Consider the following 21,715-nt stretch of genomic DNA (forward strand, 5'->3'; position numbering starts at 1 on the left):
GATCTGCTGCTGAAACACAGTGAGAAGGAACAGGAGACCTGGCACTTGTGCTGCACTGAGAGCCTGAGTCTCAGTTAATACCCTCGGGGGGAGAATTTGAACACAACCTAAAGGCCTTTTGGGTGTTTAGGGGCCATCTTTCCTGTGTTTTTATCACTGCATATTCTGATGGATGTGTTTGGGGGCTGGAAGCAAGCATCTGAAAACCCTAAATGCACATTGGCCAGCCCCAGGTTTCTGAGGAAGGGGAGTCAGTGAGCATCTGTGAAATCAGCTTTTTACAGACAGGACAAACCTTCTGGCCAGGAGCTTTTTGGGTAACAGTTTCCACCCTGCTGTAAGAAATCTTTAGGCAAAGAGATCTGTAAACATTTTTGTCTGACAAACCAAATGGTGGGTGCTGAACTGAACTACATTGAAAAGTGTAATAGGCATCTATCATGAATATGGATATTTATGGTCCAAAACATGAGCCATTTTTTATTATGAAATTAAGGTAGGTTTGAGCTAATGGAGTGGGATGTTACTATTTGCTATTTGCAGATCTGAAGCAGACAGCTTTTTGTCACCCTCAGACACTGCAGGTGTTTTCACTGTACAGATCTGGGGGATGCAAGAAGATGGAGACTAATTTGCAGGTCTTACCTAAAATAGTCATGTATTTTGAGCATCCCTTCCAGTGTGAGACAGTGATAAATTAGAAATCCTGCCCTGGTAAGTCTTGTTAGTAAATCTGATATGCAGTTAGCTGACAACTCTGATGCATGGGGTTTCAAACCTGCTCTTTGGGAACCCTGCCTTCTGCCCACCTCCCACCTCACTGGGAGGAAGTATATCCATCAAATTTTACATGGGATAGCTCATATGGCTCCTGGATGATAGGAGCAACAATTTCTGCATTAGCAACTCTCAACAGATAATGTCTTGAGGATTGAGAGAGGGAGATTAAGTCTGAATAAATATCCTGTGTTATTCATATTTAATCATTTTACTTAGATGTTGTCTAATCAGTCAAAGCAACAACTGTTACTGACATACAGGTTTCATAAAAATATATACTAAACTAAAGCACTAAGCCTTGTCCCTTTATATTCATGTTGAGCCTGTAAACAGATCTCAGAACAGAATGACTTAGAAATTGAAACTGATGGCTGTAATGGCTGTAATGAAAGAGCCATGTTACCAAGGAATGACAAACAGGAAATTTGGACAGACCTACACTGCTGGAGGAACTGGGAAGGAGAAACTGGCCTGTGAGAAGCTTGGTCTGGTAAATGTATCTTTGCCACCCTGTTAGCTTCTGAGTTTGGGACACATAAAAGGTGTGAAACCTATCTGCCCAGTTATACATTTTAATATCACCACCTTAGAGTCTTCCCACCCCAGGCCCCTTCATAAATACCAATAGGAGATGAAGGGAAAGGAGAAAGCAGCAGGGGGACAGGGGAGACTAAAATATTTCTGGTTTTCCTGGTACAGAACTACAGTACTCGGCAAAAGGCTGGAAGCAGCATTTGAGGGAAGAAGGAAACAGTGAAGATGAGCTGAGAGGGGGACAGAGATGGTGATTTGAACATTTCTAGAAGAGACAGAGCAGATATATTGCTGATGTGCTGTAAGTAAAGTGCACCACAACCAGTTTGGCTGAGGTGAGCTGGCACGTGCTTCCACAATGAAATTTGGCTTTTCCATCACATGAAATATTCTCTGCTTGCTGCCCCATCATTTAACTGCATGGCATTCTACTCAGGACACAGCAAGCTGTTCTCTACCTTTAGAGACAGCCAATACGTGTGGCAATGTTCTGAATATTTTCATTGTAGCAGAGACTAGGAAGCCTCTCCACTGCAAGCATTAGCAATGCAATTTCATAACTATCTGTTTAGACAGTGCACAGGAGCTTGAAAAACAACTTGAGACACTTCATTCCCCCTGGGAAATGCCATCCGAGAATATGTTAATCTGACGAATATGCAAAAGGCTGTCCCCTATTGGTGAACCATGAAGAAAACCACCTCCTTTTTTTCTGGGTTTGTCAGATGTGTTCCTCCCTGCCAAGAGTGGAGCAATCTTTGCCCTCTCATCAAACCAGACAGCTGAAAAGTATGGAGACATTGTGCTGCCTCCTTCGACTTGCAATGTGAATTTGATATTATCTGTACCACCTTTGACAATGAACTTGAAATTAATCAGAGGAGAAATGTCTTATTTGATTATATTTGACCATGAACATTGATCAGTTGCATGCAATTTTGACTTCAGATCTGCATGTCTAAAGTCCTTTCTAAAAAGGGCAAAATATTACCCAGAGATACACAGGAGCTTGTATTATCTGAGTGTCTGAAAAGATACTCTCAGGGGAAATGAATGTACATCTGGGAAATTAAAAATCATTTGCTGTGAAACTCTCAGTGAGAGATGGACAGTATCAGAAGAGAGATCCCCAAGACATCAATCTGGAGATTCTCTTTTCATCCCATTCTCTTTTCGTTGCAGCTGTGTTAGCTCTCTCTACTTTCATATTCTTGCATTCATTTCTGGCAGATTAGAAATTCTGTCAGCCCTCTGAGGAGACCATGGCAAGACCCACTGTTCTTCAGTATCTCAAGAGGCACAGGACTGACACCTGACTTCCCTATCTGTAGTCTGAAAGACCCATGGAGACAACATAGTCCTCTCTATATCATCTTTTTCAGGCTTCCTTTCTGCCACAGGGGAGTTGCTGGGGCCTTGGGTACAACAACAATTTGGGATCCTTAGGGCAGGTCAGCCAGAGGATTTATCAGGCAGACTCAGAGTCAGGTGAGCCACGAGCTCTACACAGCTGAGGGCAAAGCAAGCTTGAAGGCTTTTGGATGTTTCTGTGTCTCCTAGGCTGGAATTCCCCCCAAGAAAGTTGTAAAAATCTCTCCACAGGCCTTGTTGTTGGTGCAGACCATCACATCCTCAGGGGTGGCCACGTCTGGTGGTGACTGGATGAGAGCCTCAGGTTTAGCTGGAGCTTTCATGCACCAAAACCTCTCCACAGACTGAAGCAGCTCAGAACTGCCCTGCTCTACTGAATGAAGCAGCTCTTCTGTTAAGGAGTACTTTCTAGTATGCTATTGGAAAACTTTCTACTATTATTACTTGAATCTTAAATGAGTAGAGATCATCACTTGCCAGTTCTGGCCCTTCTTCCCCTTCTGATTCTTGGGCTAGGGTTGATCTCCCAAATTTGGTCTATCCCATGATGCTCAGATAGTCCAGCACTTTTCACTGATGACAATAATTTAAATTAGAGTGAAAAATCTATAAAGAAAAGCAGAGATGAGATGCTTTTTATTGCATGTAGTAGGACAGTGCTCTGATGTCTGCTCTAGTCTAGAGCTTGTGACAACTTCCACTGCTCAGCTGCATGGAATCTGGAAATTCAAACAGCACACAGGCTCAGGCAGCTCCTCCTAAAAGAGTCAGGATTGCCATAGTCCCCACACCTCTCAGAGACTTCAGTGTACTGAGGCAGATTTGCATGTCCTGACAGATTTTTCTTGACTGTCTTTCAGATTCATCATTTCTTTATAAAGGGCAATAGCTTTTCCTACCTCTCACTCTGTAACTTTCCTGCTCTTCAGACATCCAAAGGGTCTTGGATGGCATTTCCTGGAGGGAGTAAAGTGTCTCAAGCTGTTTTTCAATAGGTTGAGGGGGGTTTTTTGTTTTGGTTTTTTGGTTTGGGTTTTTTTTTTTTTTGGAACATGAGAAGGAATTAATATTTCACACAGAAGTGACTGGGTGGGTGGAGGGGGGAGTCTGAATACAAAATTCACTTGTTGGTTGGGATTCTGGGGTGGGAGTAAAGGAAGAAAGCATTGCAGGGAGTGTTTTCAAGCTCTTAAGAACATGTTTTTCCAAGTGCTGTTCTTAAGCATAAGACTTTTAATAATAAGAGCACAGTGGGGTAATATAAATGACACAAAAGGCACTCTCATTGCAAAGCTGAGCAGTTTGTGGTTTAGTAGATTTTTATGATAAAAGAGACAAAAGGAATAAAAGTTTTTTCCTTCTCAAAAGCTACCATGCCTAGTAACATCTTTTGCTAATAAAAAGAATTCAGCTTCCCCCCCAGCTCCTGAGATATGTTCTCACCCAATTAAAGTCCTCCTGCAGATCTGTAGGCCTATTGACAACTTGTTCCATGTCACTAAACTTGGTTTGCTGCCCTGTTACAGAAATTACAATGCAGTTCTTCTTAAATGGTCTTAGTGTTTAAAGTGGCAGAGGAGAGGATCCCTCAGCCTCCTACCTGGCATCTTCATTCTATCCTGCATCTTTCTCTTTGTTTTCCCTTCCATCTTGTTTGTCAGCAGCAGGGCTTAGCTACCAGCAGGAAGAAATTCAGTTTTCTTTTGTATTGTAGCAAAACAACTGTTGTTGTTTGGCTTTTATTCTTTTTGCCAGTTTGCCCCAGGCAGGCTGGAGGTGAGGAGCTCTGAAGTGTGCAAATTTGCCACAAGGACACACAAAAAGAGGCTGGTGTCTGTGAGCACATGGAGAGGGGAATGAAACTGAGGGAGGCAGTAACCAGCATCCCTTAACATGAAATGGGCCTGTGAAATCTTGATGGAGAGAAGGAAATCCTTTTCTGTGCAGAACAGTAACAGCCTGATGCTAGTCCAAATAATGAAATCCTCTGCAAGTAGGGCTGTAGATAAGGTGTGCAAGCAGTGTTGATGCCAACTATGATTTCAGCTGCAGCCCAGCAGCTGGTGCAGGCTGCCTGTAGCTCTGAGTGCACTGTGGAAAGTGTCCCCAGTAGCAGTTCAGCCACCTTCTCATGCAAGAGTGTGGAATCACTCAGATGACTGACTTCTTGCCTTTTTCAACAGAAACAGTAGGAGCAGAGGCTGCCACAAGTCCAAAAAGCTGAACTGTTCAGTTGTGTTGGCAACCAAAGCATGGCAAAATCTAAGGATGAAACCACAAGGCTTTATGGGGAATTTATGACCTTAATCCCACTAGAGGGCTTTGTAGTAATTTCCCCCCTCACAGACCATGTGAAAGGCTTGGGTTGGATATCTGGTACAGTTTCTGTAAGCCACTCAGGTATGGAACTCCCACTGAAATTAGGGGAGAGGCCTCAAATAACCGTTTAGGATTTCTGTCATGATGTATTTTTGATATATAAAAGAAAAATTATAAAACTTCCAGGTTTTTTTCCTGTTTAGATCCCTATGTTCCTTGCTGAATGATCTTATTGCAGCACAAGGAGATCCCATCTTTTGGCACCACAGTAGTTTTAGACATAGCTCAGAAAGGCCAAAGCAGTCTGTAGTCCTTGAGTCACCCGGATCTAGCACAGCACAGCAGAACACTTTCTCTCTCTGCCCAGCTGTTGGATCCATTCCTGATCACACATCTGGTACAATACCCCTGGGTGCCTTGCCCCTGGCTCTGTAGAAATGCATGCATGAAGGAAAGAGCTGTACCTTGCTGCGTGGCTCTAGGCCAACCCACTCTGCAGCACGACACAAAATGCCTAATGCAGGGTCTTTTCTTTCATTTCTCTGATTAAAAGCAAACCCTTGTCTCTGCTGGATGCATTTGTTATAACTAGTTCATTGGCTAGTGCATATACAGCTGGTTTAACCTCCATTTAGAATGCAGGGAGTTTAAGCATTACGTGTAGAATACAGCAGGATAAATAAAGATATACTTGAGCAAACATACATTTAGTAATTTATTTTTCTAGCAGCAGTTTTAGAGAGCTGTGGGGTTTGTGATTTTTTTTTTTTTTTTAATCTAATCCATTCAGTCAGCGGTCTCAAGAGTGAAAGCTTCTGCCTCAGCTTGGGGTTGATGCTTGGTCGAGCCTTAAACCTTCATGGTTTTTTGACACTGCACTAAGTCTGAAGCTTTGATGTCTGAGGCTGCTGCCTGCACAGCGTAAATCATATTTTAAAGTTTATTGGTACAAAGGGTGCCTTTCCTCAGTGTGATGTGCATCCACGCACAGCATCTTCCCACTTTTTTAGCTACCTACAAGTTTCCATAGGATTTGAGGATTCTTTCAGTTACTATTCCCACATGGATGTTGCCATCTTTAATTGAAAGCTCGCAGTATTTGTGGGCTAAGGTAATACATATTTGTGCTTGGCAGTGCTGATTGAGGGACAAAAGAGAAATGAAAATGTTTTTCTCACTCCATTAGTGCAGCTGCTGTACCTGGTTCTCTTTGGCTGTGTGTAAAAGCTGTTGCTGAGGCCAGTGGGATTAAGTGAAGGCCAGACCTGATGTACAGAGACCAACAGTGACTTTTGGTGTGTGGATACAAACCAGACCATCTTCCATGGGTCTCCAAGGAGCTTGTTTCATGCTTGGCACAATGTCTGTGCAGGTCCTTTGGCTGCTGTGTTTTCTGCTCCCCTTTTGGCTGGGTCTGAGCAGATGTGTGAGCCACCTTCCTGAAGTGCAGAGTGCCACTGCCTGGGGAAGTTTGAGTCTTTCACAGGCTAATGGAGCACACCAGGGCATGGGATTAGCAGGATTAGCAGGATCAGTGTCTGAGTTGTAGCTGTCCAAAGCTTTCTCCAGTGTACAGATGACTGCAGGCAGGAAGGAGATGTGGCTCCCTATGGGAAAGGCAAGACACTGACTAAGACTCATTCTTCTGTTTCAGTCATTCTCTGTTCCCAAATGTGCTTTATAGCAGGAGCACAGAGTACAGTTTGCACGTGTGCCTTTGTGCCAGATGTAAACTTTCTAACAAGCTATCCAAGCCAGTGGCTCTGTGTATCTCCTGCTTTCCATCCACACAAGTGAGAGCACACAAAGAGGTTGTGCAGGCTAAAACCTGTGCTGAATTTGTTTACACGAAGTTGTAAATCAAAAAGCAGCACCCAACAAAATTCAGCACACTGAGTGCTGAGGGTGACATATGTTGTTATTCCATTCAATGTCTTGGGAGGAGACCTTAGAGGGATGGTATCATCAGGGAGAGAAAACATGGAAGAAGGCTGGGAGTGTGAGTTTCTTGTGACAGAACAGTTCAAGTCACAGCAACTTGTTTCAGAGCCCAAGTGCTGTCAGAAACACCAGGCCAGGACTCTGAAGAGGTGACCTAGCAGAACTTCATTCCCAGCAGAAATAAAAAGATTCTTAGTGTAATAAAGAAAAATTAAATCAAATCCAACATCACCTGCATTTATGAAGGATAATGCAGAAAATCTGTTGTTCCAGGTGTTAATTGTGGTGTGGCATTTCAGGCAAAGCTAAGGAATGTAATGGCTGTCAGTGGGACTTATGCTCTTAAATCCCATCCTCACTGGCCCCCTCAACCATTGCAGCTACCACTGCCAATGTCACCTGGAATGTTTTGCACCTACAGGGAATGCCTAGAAGTTCTCAGGGCAAGAAATAAAGCAGAGGGTCTTTCTTCTCCTGTTATTTTCAACAAAACTCTTTATCAGTCACTCTTTAAAGAGCTGAGGTACCCTCTCACACCTACTGTCTGCAGTTGTCACCTAGAGTAAAAAGCCAAGTATTCAGGCTTTTTTTCTCTTCAGAGTAGCTGCAGAGAGCTCAGGGAGAACTATATTGAATACATTAGTAACACAGAAAACTCCTCCACCTACTCTATCATCTCGGTATTTTTCCTCCAGCTTCTATTTATCATCTATGTATAGATTCCCTGAATGAACAAAATTCTTCAAGAATTCTTGATTCAGGCTGTAGGGCCAGGAGGTAACTGGGGGGAAGGAAAAAATGGCAGGTAAAACGTAATTAATTGTCCGTGCACTGCTTTCCCTCAGCCATCTATACAGCTCTTTCCTTTGGAAGTGGAAATGCCTTGGTATAAAGGTCAGGGTATTAGTGAGCTGGGCAGGATCCAGACAACTTTTTTCAATTTCTGCTATTGACTCCCTGTATGACCTGAGGTAGGTCCCTCATTTCTCTCTGTCTTAGATCTCTATCTGTGAAATAAGGGTATTTCTTTTCCTTTTCCTAGTCTATTTGTCAGCTCTTTAAGCCTTGGCATTAGGTGTGGATGCAAACACACCCACACCTATGGCTCTCAAAGCATAAAGACGAGAATGCAAATATGCAAGACTGTATCTGAGCTTTAAAATCAGCACAGTATATCTCCATTAATGATTGGTTTTCTTATTTGTATCCTTCTTTATCCACTAAAAACTGTTGATTTTGAAACACAAATTAGCTATAAGCCCATTAGTGTGGAGCAGGAATTTGTGATAAACTACTTTCAGACCACTGAAGATGGGAAGAAACTTCCCAGCAGCAGGTTGACTTTGGTTAAGGAGTTTCTTTAGGAAGTCTTGCAGGCCAGTGTTTACAAGAAGGCACTGGACTTCAGGGATCACAGGCTGATCTGGCATTGCATGCCCTGTCATCCTCAAAGGTACCGTAAGAAAATATAGCCGAACAGGATATGCTATTTAAATTCACAGCAACAGCAGCAGTAAAATGTTTAAATGTCCCCACAAACCAGCTTCTTAATATCCTGTCAATGCCACTTCTCTCACACCCCTGCTGTAACCGAAAGGAGCAATCAGAGACTCGCGGATTTCCACAGCAGAGCTGGCCAGAGACGTGTTTTCCCCCGGCCAAATCCCACCTCCTTCTTGCAGTCCATCACCCCTCGGCTGTGTTGATACAACAGTTTATTATTAACATTATTTTCAGACAGTTCACTTCAGGAAGCCAGGCTGGGGCTCGGCCCCACGCTCCTGGTGGCACAAGCGAGGCGTGTTGGACGCGGGGCTGGGCTGGGATGCGTGGCTGGGAGCGGGGACATGTCGGGCTGGGCTTGCTGCTGTGCCAGGGTGCTGTGCAGTGACCCAGGTCTCACTGTGTGCAGCCTGCTGTCCTGTTCACTGCATGGTGAGCAGTGTGTGTTGTGCTTCCCTAAGGAGCTGGGTGCATAGTGAATTCCTGAGGTTATTCACGGCACAGCGTTCCTTGGGAGAATGTGCAAATTCGAATGTTTGCCTCACAGTGTGTAGGAGTTGGAGTCAATTCTGGGAAATATAAAACTTGTGGCACACTGTGATAATGGGGGCATTTAACACAGACCATTGAGAAATCATAATCAGGGGAATCAAACAAGAAAATCTACATGAGGGGACTTTTCATGAGTTTTTATTTTCCTTTTGTTCTTCTTTTGAGGGTGAATGAATTGGAATGGTGGCTCAATTTCTGGCTCCTAAGATACAGTTTTAACAGTGATCTTACTAAAACATTGTTGAACCTCATTTTGCCTGAGTTACCAAAAATTTACTTCAATTTGCATGCTTGTGCAGAAGCTTATGCTAGGTACAAGCAGAGCATTTATGGTCTCCAGATGGCAGCTGTTTTGATATATGAAGGTCACATCTTTTTAGAACCATTTGTTGTGTATCCATAGACAAACTGGTTGAGATTTGGGGCTGCTTGGAATCAGAATGAATAGATAATGAATCATGGAACCCCAGTTTCCATGCAGGAAAAGTAGTCTGTGAGCTACTAAGGTTACACCTATTGATCAACAGATTGGCCAATGCCAGCAAGCACTTTTTTAATCAGGAAAAAAAGGCATACCTGGGGATACATGCTATGAAAATTGCCATCAGAGGGAGGAAGGAAGTAACTTCACAAGGAGAATACTGATAAATTTATTCTTTCTTTCTTGGAGATAAGCCCATTAACAACCTTCTGTTTCTGCTTCTTTTTGTATTAATTTTATTTCTTAGGAGAACATTTAATCTCTTAAAAATTATGTAGAATTGTATGCCTATTTCTCTAATTCCTTTCATTAGCAAGAGTAGAAATAACTTTTTGTCTGTTATATCATTAATCCTGGGCTCCTAGGCTTGATTTGACTATTGTGAATAGAGTAACTTCCAGAATCTATTTGAAAGTGTATATATCCATGCTTTTATTGAGCAGAAAAATTGCTCAGCTTTCTGAAAAATGGTGTGCCCAACATCCAGCTTCAATCTCACAAGTGGAACAGGGGGACTTAAACTGACAGAATCAAAGCCCAGGAAAAAAGAGCAGAACAAGGCTGGATTCTCAGAACTGACAAATGATAAGAGGAGCCTAGAAGATGATCTGGCTTTCAGCTAGCTTTGTGTGTCTAACCTCTGAAGATTTCGAAGCATTTAAGATGTCTCAAACCTGAGCCAAAATTATCTTCAGTCTGAAGTTTGCTCATTGACTGTTCTCTTCTCTTTGGTCTGGTGACTTCATTTGTCCCACAGGTCCTTTCACAATGCATTTCCCTAACGTGCCTGTGGTTCTTTCATCTCCTCTCATTTCCTGAGAGTGTTTAACTGCTTGGAATTCCTTTATTTTTCCTAATTTGAGAGTTCAAAGTATGGATTTGTAGCAAATTATTCCTGATTAGTGGTTTCATTAAAAGAACAGAAGGGAATTTTTTCTAAGAACTTTCTCTGTTGAAAAGGGGAGGGATAGTGAAAAAAAGTACAGCCTCACACAACACTGAAAACTTCCTAGAACTGTAATACATTGTTTTCTGTGTAGCTAACTGGATGGACATGCTGCTACACCTTGTCTTTGCTGAAATTAAATGAGCTCTACTACTAAATAGTGCCCTTCCCTGTTCACAGAGGGGATTTTCCAGTAGTAACAATAGTTCACTACAAATGGAGCAATTTCTCCACAAAGATCATAGACACAGAGCCAGATTTTAGTACATCTCAAGCGTAGGAGATTCATTAAGAGATTATTTGCACAAGAAAATGTAATATTTTAATGCATTTTCATTGTTGAGCATCCAGTACAGTTTCTTCTAAGATAACTGGGGAATTGTAGCTGTATATAATAATCAATAAACACAGTGTGATTTCTTCAGCCTGTGGTGCTATCAGCCATTGTCTTGATGAAAGACATGTAGTCTTGTGAAGATTTTCAAATTATTATTTAGATAAGGTCAGATTAATTCTACTGTATCCAGAAGGTAAGACTAAACTGGGAGAGCCTGGGGTGTATAAAGCTTACAAGAAAGGAGAGAACCTATCTGTCATTGGGCCAGACTCTCAGAGGGCTGTTAACAATGGATTTTCATGAGTTAACCTTCTATCTTGTCCTTTTCAAAATGCTGTCATGTAACATGAGTTATGTGCTACCAGATAATTTTCCTAAAGTGGTTGCAGTGCACACCAAAGATAGTTGTGCTCTTTGTCTAGACTATCATTTTAGAACACACTTTAACTACATCTTCTGTAGGATATAGCCACTCTGGGGATCTTTTAGAGACACAATTCACAGCAGACAAACCATCTCTTATGTGTAGTCATGCAAAGTGAAATAAAACAAGGTAAGACTGGAGGCGTCAGTCGACTTTAAATGTATCCGAATCCTTAGTCCCAGGAGAAGGCAAAAAGGCAGTGCTTCTAACCTTGCTGTGGCTTGTACAACACTTACAGCACTGATTAACACTTGTTCACCTTCTGCCTGATTTCAGTGGAAATTCCAGGGGGCTTCTGGGAATTCTGAAACTGCCAGATGAGGAATTTGTGGAGGGTTACCCCTACAAGGAAAAGACAACTACCTCAGGCAGCATTGCTTCAGCACAGGAGCACAACACAGCCCAGCCTGCCTTTGGTGCAGCCCCGTGGTTTTTCCTCTGAAGGAGCCTGAACCCTTTGGATCCAGCAGGGCCTGACCTCTGCGTTTCCCACATTTTGCAGATGTCTTCAAGAAATGGAAATTAGGCAATGGAGGCAGCACGAGCTCAGCACCCCAGCCCAGCACTGTTTTCCACCAAGAACCTGGGCAGAGTTGAGGTGTTTTCCCATCTGACCCTGGAGTGGGATACACTTTAGGTTGGAGACAGGCGCCCTTCTGCTCCACCCAGGGAGATTTTCCAGCATGCCAAAGTGCTTAATGAGCTCTGGATGAGCCCAGGATGAAGGTGCTCACTGAATTAAATCATCTTTGGGACTATGCAGTGTAGAGAGTAAATACTGTACATCACCATCTGAGAGGCTGGCTCCTAACTTCAATTTAATCCCTGTTTAGACTGCTTGAATCTTTATGTTCTCATCCATAAAATGGATTTAACAGCATTTTCCTGCCTTTCAAGGCAGATATGTGGCTTAGCGCTAATGAACTCTTATGAGTACTGTAAATGAGAATCATCTAGATTAAAATGATACAGGGGCTTTTCTTTATTTTGCTGAAAATAACTGAATCTCTAAGGTCAATTCTGAGGGTTTTTTTTTCCAGGGGAAAGTTTTGTGTGGGGCCAAAATTTATCAAACATAAAGGTGCATAGAGCATATATATGCATAGAGCAGTCCAACATTTTCACCCTAAGGAACTACTGTATAAAATATTTTATTATATTTTATTTTGTTCTATTTTATTCCTTAATTTTTTTCACAGCAAGAAGTGTTTAGGAGAGTCAGCTGCACTAGGGAGAGATCTGATGCCTCAGGTTGCTGTCTTTGGTCTTTGGACTCTAAAAGTGATGGAATAGTTCCACAGAAACAGAAGGTTGAATGAGAGAAGAAAAAACTTATCATGGTTTGTACACAATTTCATCCAAATCAACCAATTATTACACTATGATATGTGCTTGTAGACTTTGACTAGTGTGAAACATGGCAATATCTACTTTTTGGGCAGAATATGTTTGTTGTACAGAAGAGACAAGTATGAGTCTGTGCTGCACATGTAAGAGCAGAGGTACAGAGGAGCCATTCCTCTCACACCTGCTTTGTCTTTTGCCCTTTACTTGTGTGTGGACTTACTCTGCTTGTACCTGGTATTTGTGCCTGGTTAAAGGAATAAATGCTTCATTTATGGCAGGATTAGAAAGACCTAACTCCAAGAAAGAGAGGAATATGGTGTAAAATGACTTAAACTTTAAATTGTTACTTGGACTTAAATCCAATGGACTTCATTGCTTGAAATTAGAAAATGAACATAATAATCTCTTTTGTTTGGTTTGTTTTTCATTTGGTTTCTTTTTGTTTTGTTGTTGCTGTTTTGGGTTTTGTTTTTTCCTCAGGTATTTGAAACAAGATCTTTTGGAGCATCCTCTGCTATTTATCACAAAGTCAGCTGCAGAGCTGAAACATGAGATGTACAAGGCAAAATTAATAAAGATTGTCATCCTTTCTGGTTTGTCTCTTCCTGCAGGATTTCTGAGGTTCCCTTGCAGTGACACCAACCATGTGTGAATACAGTGAGTATGATTATGTCTGGATGTTTAGCACCAATTTCCAAGCTGAAGACTATGATTTTACTGTGTATAATTTATAAAGTTCCTGCTAGGCCTAATGCTTCCTTCAGTAGGAATCACTGTTGAATATTTGAGCTGAACCTGTCTCATACCACTTAACAATCCACTTTATCAGCACACTGTCCACAGTAATGCTGAACACACTTCCCAAGAGGGTAAACTTTAATTGGTCCATTACTTTCTCAGGAAACTGGCCCTTCTTATACCTTGGCATGAGTGTACCACCTGAAAAGAGGGTCAGGATCTCCTGCATGCAGTTGAATGTTATTTCACCACCAGCATTTCACTCTGGAAACTTCAGATTCTTCTCAGTTTTCCAAGTCAGCAATTGGATCATATTTATTTAGAGCTGGCTGTGCAAATGTATTGATTTGTAGCCTGTTATTGTTTTGTGCCTTGTATTTATGTGGCTCTAATGGACTGAAAGTGTTTCAAACTGAAGGGGATTAAAATATACAGCTTTTTCTCTGGGTAAGTGTAGGGAATATTATAACTTGAAATCTGTTCTAAAATGTGATTTTACAGCATTTATATACTGTTATTTTAAAGCTAGAGATACTCTGCCATCCAGTAATTGAGTACAAAGCCATGAAAATAGTAGAAAGAAATGAAGGTACAGAGAGGAAACGATGAAGCTGGCAACAAAAACCCTTGTCAAATGTGAGGAATGAGCTTTGAAACAAGCTCTGACTTTGCCTCTGCACCACTTGCTTGGTCAAATAATCTCACCCCCCCAGCCAGATGTCACCATATGGCCAGTGACAACTTTCAATTAAAGGTGTTTATCATCTCTTTTTACATATGGATGAAAGACAGTCCTGTGACCTACCCAATGCACCCCAGGGGATTGTGCACTTTCTTTAAAATATGTTTGTGCCAAGATTCATCCCCATCTTGGTGCTATAAGTTTGCAAGTCCAGTTTTAGTGTTTTGAACCTTTGTTCAGCCACTGCCAACTCTGAATGGAACTTGCATCTCCAGTACTCCCTGGGTACTGAGGGTGGGTTTTGGGGAAGCTTAGGGCTCAACTCTTGACAGTGCTGAAAATGTCACTGTGCAGCTGATTCGAGCCTCACAGCTGCTTTGGCTGCTCACTTCTGCAAGGGGCATTTTCAGAGCATGGCCACACAAATGTGAATATTGTGTCATGCATCTCAACTACGGAGCAAGCATTGTGACAGCACCAGTCACACTTCCCAAGGAGTCCTGGCACCCTTCACAAATGATGTTAATGATCCAATCAGCTGCTCATCCTTGAGATTGCATAATGATTATCCAACAAATTTGATTATTGGAGTTACTATGTGTTTTAAGCTAACTTTTGTGCATGACTGGGCTTTCCCAGTAATCCTACACAGTATCCAAGGCATCATTCAGCAGCTTCTTGCAAATCCCTGCAAAGCAATTACTGTCCTTCCTACATATTCAGGAATTGTCGGTTTCAGGTGCAATTAAAGTAAAATTGCTTTCAGTAGGTACTTGGCTATGATGACTTTTGCTGGTCATAATTCTCTCTACACTATGTTGCTTCTTCAGATAAAAATTATATTTCTCTTGTGCCCTGGAATCTCAAGCTCATTTTTGACCCAAAGTATCCTCGGAGAGTTGTAAAACTAAGATGTTATAACTGCACATTACCTAGTAATGAACATTGTGAGAGTCAGGCCAGGAAGATGAAGACAAGAGGTATGAATTAATGTTTTAATAATCTTCCTCAGATCAGTTCAAGTCATACAGGCAAGGATCCCAGTAACTGCTGGTGAGCAATGCAGCTGCTCCAGTATGGTCTGAAATTGCTGTGTAACTCTCCCAGGAGATGGTTCCCAGTGTCTGCAGAGACAGATGGTCACTCAGCCACCAATAGAGCTTTGACCTTGTCCCAGCACGAGGTGCAACTGTGCACTTTGGACAGAACTGCTGTTTATAGTGACACAGCTTTTGCTGGAGGCATAGGAAGCTCATTAATTTCTTTTTACTTCTATTTAATCCTGGGCTATGCAAGCCATCCTTTTGTCCAGGGTGTCTACCATTTTTATAGTGGAAAGAAAAGACCTGCTCCATTTCAGAGCAGCACAAGGCTTGAATTGAAGCACAGCTGTGAATCATGCCACTGGGTTCTACAGGGCCAGGAAGGAAACCTGTGGAAGCAGCAGCTCTCACTGCACCACGCTGGTGTTCCTTCTCCAGTACAGGAGCCAACCAGTATGAGACATTTTGCACAATGCCAGCCTTCCCACACATCCATGTGTGCTGCCAGTCCAGATCTGCTGGGATCCATCCATGGTCAAAATAACCAGTCTTGTTCTTGCATTTTAGAATACAAAGAATTTCCAATGACAGTGCAAAGACTTGGTTTTAACATCTTAAAGCAGAAACCCCAAACACTACAGGGCTATACCCTAGAGCAATAGGTTTAATAGATTAAGAGGCTGTCTTCTGGCACTGTGCAAGGTGTTAGACGTGCCTGAATCATTCCTTGAACACAACTTTTCTCTGGAAAAAAACCTTGTCTGGTTTTAAAGATTTTGCTCAATGGTGGAGAACACAGTACAAATCTTATTTACTTGTTCCTATGTTTACTTACATTCTCTGTTAAAAATACGACACTTCTCTATGCTGAACTGATCTAGATTTAACAGCCAGCCAGCCAGCCTTGTTAAAGCTTTGTCTATGGATGGAAAACTTTCTAGTTATTTTCTAATTTTCTGTTCCTTGTTAGGTTCCCACAGTCATTGTTGATGACAGTACGCAGTGGGTTTGTGATGAGATTGCACACTTAGGGATGTACTATTAGCCATGCTTTTCACAGACACTTAGTGTCACCCTTTTGGCTCTTCTTGGAGCCATCTCTAATTTTTCAGCACCAGTTTGATAAGATTTACTGAAAAAGGACAGTACAGACCCAGATGGCTTCCCACCCAGTGCATTCAAAGTGGCAATACTTCCATGTGGGTTGCTATAAATACAGTAACAAACACTTAAAATGATTTCATCTTATATTTTTAAGTACCTGTCTGCTGTGAGATGGGTGCAATGTCACAGAAGAAGTGCTCAGAAAACCCAGTGTGCCTGAGTTGACCCTGTTCCTCCATTTGGTTGGTCCAGAAAACATGGTTCAGTACAAAAGGGAGCACATTTGCAGCGACTGTGCCAGATACAGCATTCTCAGTAAAACAAAAATTTGGAACAGAGGAAGTTAGTAGAGAAACTGTTATTACTGCAACCTCTTGTTTTCTTTAATATACCCTCTTGATCTTTTCTGTGCTCAGAGCTACCTTCCAGTTCGTCAGCCACCATGAGTCCAGCTCCTGGTTGTTGGGTGTTTAAAAAAGTCAGCTAACCAATAAAAACCTGAGCCAAGCTCCCAACGAGCATCTGGCTGTGCTTGTTTGGATGTGTCTGTGAGTAATGCCAAGCTACAGGAAAGCCAAGCCAGTATTCAGACATCAGTTTTTGGAAATGGGATTTGTTGTGTTATTTATCTTCTGTATTAATGGAGAGGGCCTGGATTTTGTTTTTTAACCTTGTTGTTTCAATGCCAGAACTGTAGAAATATAACCCAAGTTAAAACAATAGCTCTTAAAAGATGTGATATTTTCTTTCATCCCCTGTTTAGTAAGCAGCCTTGGCAGTGTCATTTCATAAAAAGAACTGCAAAGTCACAAGGTCCAGAAATACAGTAATTCCAAGAATGACAAAAAAAAATGACCTGCTTTGTCTTTTTATTGACTATTACTGTGGTGAAAAAGGCCATTCTGCATCCTCAGCCATAACTAGTTAATTACTTTCTGTTGTTTTTTGTAGATGTTTCTAACCAACATTAAGTAAAATGTACATTGTGGAGCAAACCATCCATACAGTATATGCCATAATTACTGTTTAGCAATTTCACACTAGCAAAAATTTATTAAAACTTCACGACTCATTAATAGTAAGTGATCATAATCGCTTAATAGAAAAGGAAACTCAGCTAATGATAGAAGTGCTGATTAATGTTTTTGACCTTAAGACAGGAAGTCAAGTGAAATTAATGTCACTGGGTGTTGAAAGTTAAGTTATTGTCAAGTGTAGATAGCCTCTAATCAAAAGAGAACTCCCACGACTTCACAAATTTTGTTTTCTTCATGAGAAAATTATTGCTTTTCTATACTCTGTGGCATTTTTAAAAATCTCACTGCCACATTCTAAGTAACAAGATTGTAACAATCTTGTTACAACAAGATTGACCCATTTATTACAAAAGTCAATTAAAAAAAGGAAGTTGCACACACACACCTATATATATACATACATACATACATACATATATATATATATATATATGTATATGTAGCCACTTCAGGAAATCTTACAGAAATACTTAACACACTGGCCATACTTAACCAAGCATCATTAATGTAGCTATTTATAGCTTTCTTTTGGTCAACAGTATTCCTTTTATTCATAAAAGGAATTTATTCCTATTCAGGTTAAATATTTTTGAAGAGACTAACAGCCCAGCTGACCAGTCAGTTGCCTCATCACACATCAGATGCTTGGGCACCACTGGAGCTGACAGGACGACTGTCCTTGCAGCCAGCTGTGTGCCTGGAAAGCATCAGCCTCAGCTTTGCATCTGGCTGCTTCTGATGCCCACTGGGGCTGTTGCAGTGGTGGCATTTGGGATGCAGCAGGCACTGGACTGCACCAGGAGGTCTTGAGGCCAACCTCAGGCCAGATTAATGTGGCAGCCTGAGCAAGGGTCCCAATCCCTGAGGTAACTCAGGTACTGGGTTGTAAATGGAAATGACTTCTACTTCAGCTGTAAATATTTTGTATGTGTGCTCTTTTTTCATTTTTTTGAAATGGGACAGTGTCGCTGTTGAAGCAGGACGGGAATGAGAAGACTCTGATCAGAAGGCTGCTGAGTGTAAAACTCTGATTTATTCAAAATACACTGCTCTTTTATACAGAGCTCCACAAGGACCAAATCCATTGGTTCTGAAGTGAAAACAACTTACAGCATTGGTGCAGAGTGCTTGATGCACAGTGATAGAACAATGTGAAACACAATGTGAAATACAAGAGAGATAAAGAATTATTTACATTCTTCTCTAGCTCTTTCCCAGGCTTTTGCCTGGCTAGAAACTCTCAGTTTCTTTCTTTGACTGAATCTGAGGCCCACAGGACAGTATTTGAAAGCAGGATACCCTAGGACATACTTGTTCTTAATTATGCCACAGCCCTGCATGTGACATTTCAGGATGATGGGTACAGAGCCTCTCACACATTGGCCTAATCTGTCCCATTGAAAAGGCTGAATGGAGATGCCTCAGCCTTTCACCTGAGAAGGCAAACTTCTTTCCAGAAGCTAACTTAGGTTGTGAGCACTCTAAAACTCATTTTGAATAACCTTCTCTAGATTATTCAATAGCTCCCATGATGGGCAGAGAGGGAGGGATGGTTTCTTCCAATTTGAGCAGAAACCTGGCTATGTGTTAGTGAGCTTTATGTTCATCTGACATCAGTCAAAGTCACAGAGGGAAGGACAATGCCTTTCTAATAATGTCACTCAATATTTAGCCTACCTACATTTGTATTAATAATAAAGCCCTCAGGCAGTGAGTTATGTGCAGCCATTGATCTGCTCAAAACAGCACTGAAATATTGACAAATACTGTTTTGGAGACAAATAAAAGCTAAACTGTATTTATATCCACCAGATTCTGACCTCTGACAAACAAGCAAATGGAACTGCACAGCCAGGTTAATGATACCTTTGAGCCTCTCCAAACCAGAATGAAACCAGCAGTGGATTGGTAAATGCAGATTTATTTTACATTTTTGTTTTTATAATTTATATCTGTGTGTGTACTTTGTGGGAGACTTTCCAACTGCTTCTCTTGAAGATTTTTGTGTTAACATCTCTTTTGAAAGCAAGAGGGATGTGGCACACTTGCAAACCTGGAGATAAATACCATCTGTTTAGTTAACTTCACTGAGAATATTGGTGGAATGTTGTTCTTTTTTTAAAACATATATACAAGAGCAATTCACAGATTTGAATTGCAGGTCCTTGCAAAGCAATTGATTACAAGAATTTATTTTATAATGCTACAAAACATAAATATATTTTTTATTAAAGACTCTGTAAACTACACTTTTTACCTCAGAGCAAAAGATTTTCTATCATCTTCTCTGGGGGGAAAAAGAAAACATCCACCAATCCAAAAAGCCTTCTGCACAATTACTCTGGAGCAACATTTCCCAGTCCCCATTTTGGCTTTTTCCTCGCTGTTGCTCTGCAGTTTTCTGTAATTAATACAGATTTAAAAAATTGGAGATGCAGAATTAGAGGGTGTAAGTTGCATTCAGAGCCAAAAAAAGATATGCATCACACCAAAACAACTGAGTTTATTGTTACCAAAAAAACGTTTCAGGAAATCATACTTCTGTCTCTGAACACAAACCAGAACTCAGCATGAAGCAGACAATAACAGAGACAGGGTTTTTTGCCAACATTCAGGAGCAGTGCAAGTGTCAGGGCAGGCTGATTGCCTGGGCAGAGTATTTTGGAGAGTTCTAGGAGCCTGGGAAATGGTTAGGATCACCTTTTAAAATCCTTTTCTTGTGCAGCTTAGAACTCTGCTAACTTAATGGCACACTGGAAATGCATCTGCAAGAAGACTCCAAGTAGGAAGGTGTCAAATTTTCCCCCTCTAACCTGTCCATCTTTGTCATTGTCATGGACACATACCTTCTTTGAACATGCCAAACCATTCACCTGTTTATCAGGGTGTCATTTCAAATGTCTCTGCACTACCCAACCCATTTAACTGAAATTATTCTATAAAAGCCAAGTAAAGTAGATAACCCCACTTATCCAGGCATCACTAGACCTTACCAACATTCCTACAGGAAGTCAGCCAAAGTGTGATGAGCACTGTTTTACACATGGCAGCCAGGACAGTGGAGAGAGAACTCAATTTCTCCATGAGGATGCTGGTGTCCTGTGTCATGACAAGAGATGGATGCTATGAGGGGTCATTCCTTATTAACAGCATAACCTCTACATGTGGAACAAGGGCAGTGTCATACAATGGCTCTTGTTTGTGCACCTTCTAGGCAGTCCCTTGGCCCTAACTTGCCCAGCCTTTGTCCAGGGAAAGTGGCCCTAATGCCATGATCTCTCAGCCCCCGGGGAAACTGCCAGAGGCAGCCCACGTGTGAACAATGAAAAGCAAAAACGCTGCCAACCCTAGATCAACAAAACACAACCTAAACATTGTACCCACAGATGAGGCACACTGAAGAATCCATCTGGTCATGCACAGTTGGCTGCTTAGTGATGTCAGACACAGCTTGGTTTCAGCTGTCCCACGAGAGGCTGTTCAGCAAGTCTGTCATGGAGCTATACCTCTTGAGTGGAGGCTTTGCTGCTGTTCCTCCATCCTCATCCTCCTCTTTCACAGCACTGGAGCTGTGGCAGCACAGAGAATGAGGGGAAGGTAGAAGGAAAGTCCAATGTTAATTCATACTGGCAAACATTTTGATTGCTTTTGTGCACCACACTCTCCAAACACATCTTTGAAATGGTTAAATGTTTGTAAGATGGCACTGCAGAAGCTGAAGAACCTGGAGCACTTTATGCACAGGACTTAATAGCAGGAGAATGATTCCTAAATCCAGGCAACCTCAATAGCTGGCCCAGGAAGCCAAGCTGAGTGTTGGATACTGCCAAACAGAATGTGCTGCCTTCCCCTCCCACCTCCTGAAACACAGATCATCTGGGTAGCAAACGATGCCAAGACAGCTAAACATCTCCTACTTGCATCACCCCTGCTGCTCTAGACCCTCCTGGAGCTGCCAAAGCATGGTGATGATTCAGTTGGAAAACTGTTTTCCGCCCTTGTAGACCAGACCTTTAACCTTGGATTTTGTGCATCTCTACCACTCCTTCTCACACCCTGCCCCCAAACATTGCTTCTCTGTGAGTAACAGCAATTTAAACTGTCTGGCCTTAAAATGGTGGGAGGCTCTGGCCCTTTACTGAGCAGCAGCTTTTTCATGGGTGTGATTGCTCTTTGCTCATAATATATTCATCTGTTAAATCTCAGTTTGAATACGAGTAAATGCTGAAATAATTTTCCTGGATTTTAGTCACCAACATGAGGAAAGGCATCCTGAAAGCTTGTTTATCCACCTTCCCTTTCCTCTCCCAGCACACTCTGCATTTCCTAAAATATCCTCCCGCTAGAGCTTTTGTCTTCACAGCCTTTGCAGCTCTTCTGCTGCCATTGTGTGAAAATAGGAGCGAGCCCTTTCTTTCTGGCCTGGCAGGATGAAGGGGTGGGATGGGTGTGGAGGCGTCTGTGCATGCCAGAGAGTGAACAAGCATGAATAGGGCCAGCTGGCCCCTCTCGTGCCCGTCCTTCCATCATTTCCATCTGATACTGCCTGCTCATTGTAATTTTGCAGGCCACATTC

This window comes from Lonchura striata, chromosome 7 (genome assembly GCF_046129695.1).
Source record: "Lonchura striata isolate bLonStr1 chromosome 7, bLonStr1.mat, whole genome shotgun sequence".
Classification (NCBI taxonomy): Eukaryota; Metazoa; Chordata; class Aves; order Passeriformes; family Estrildidae; genus Lonchura; species Lonchura striata.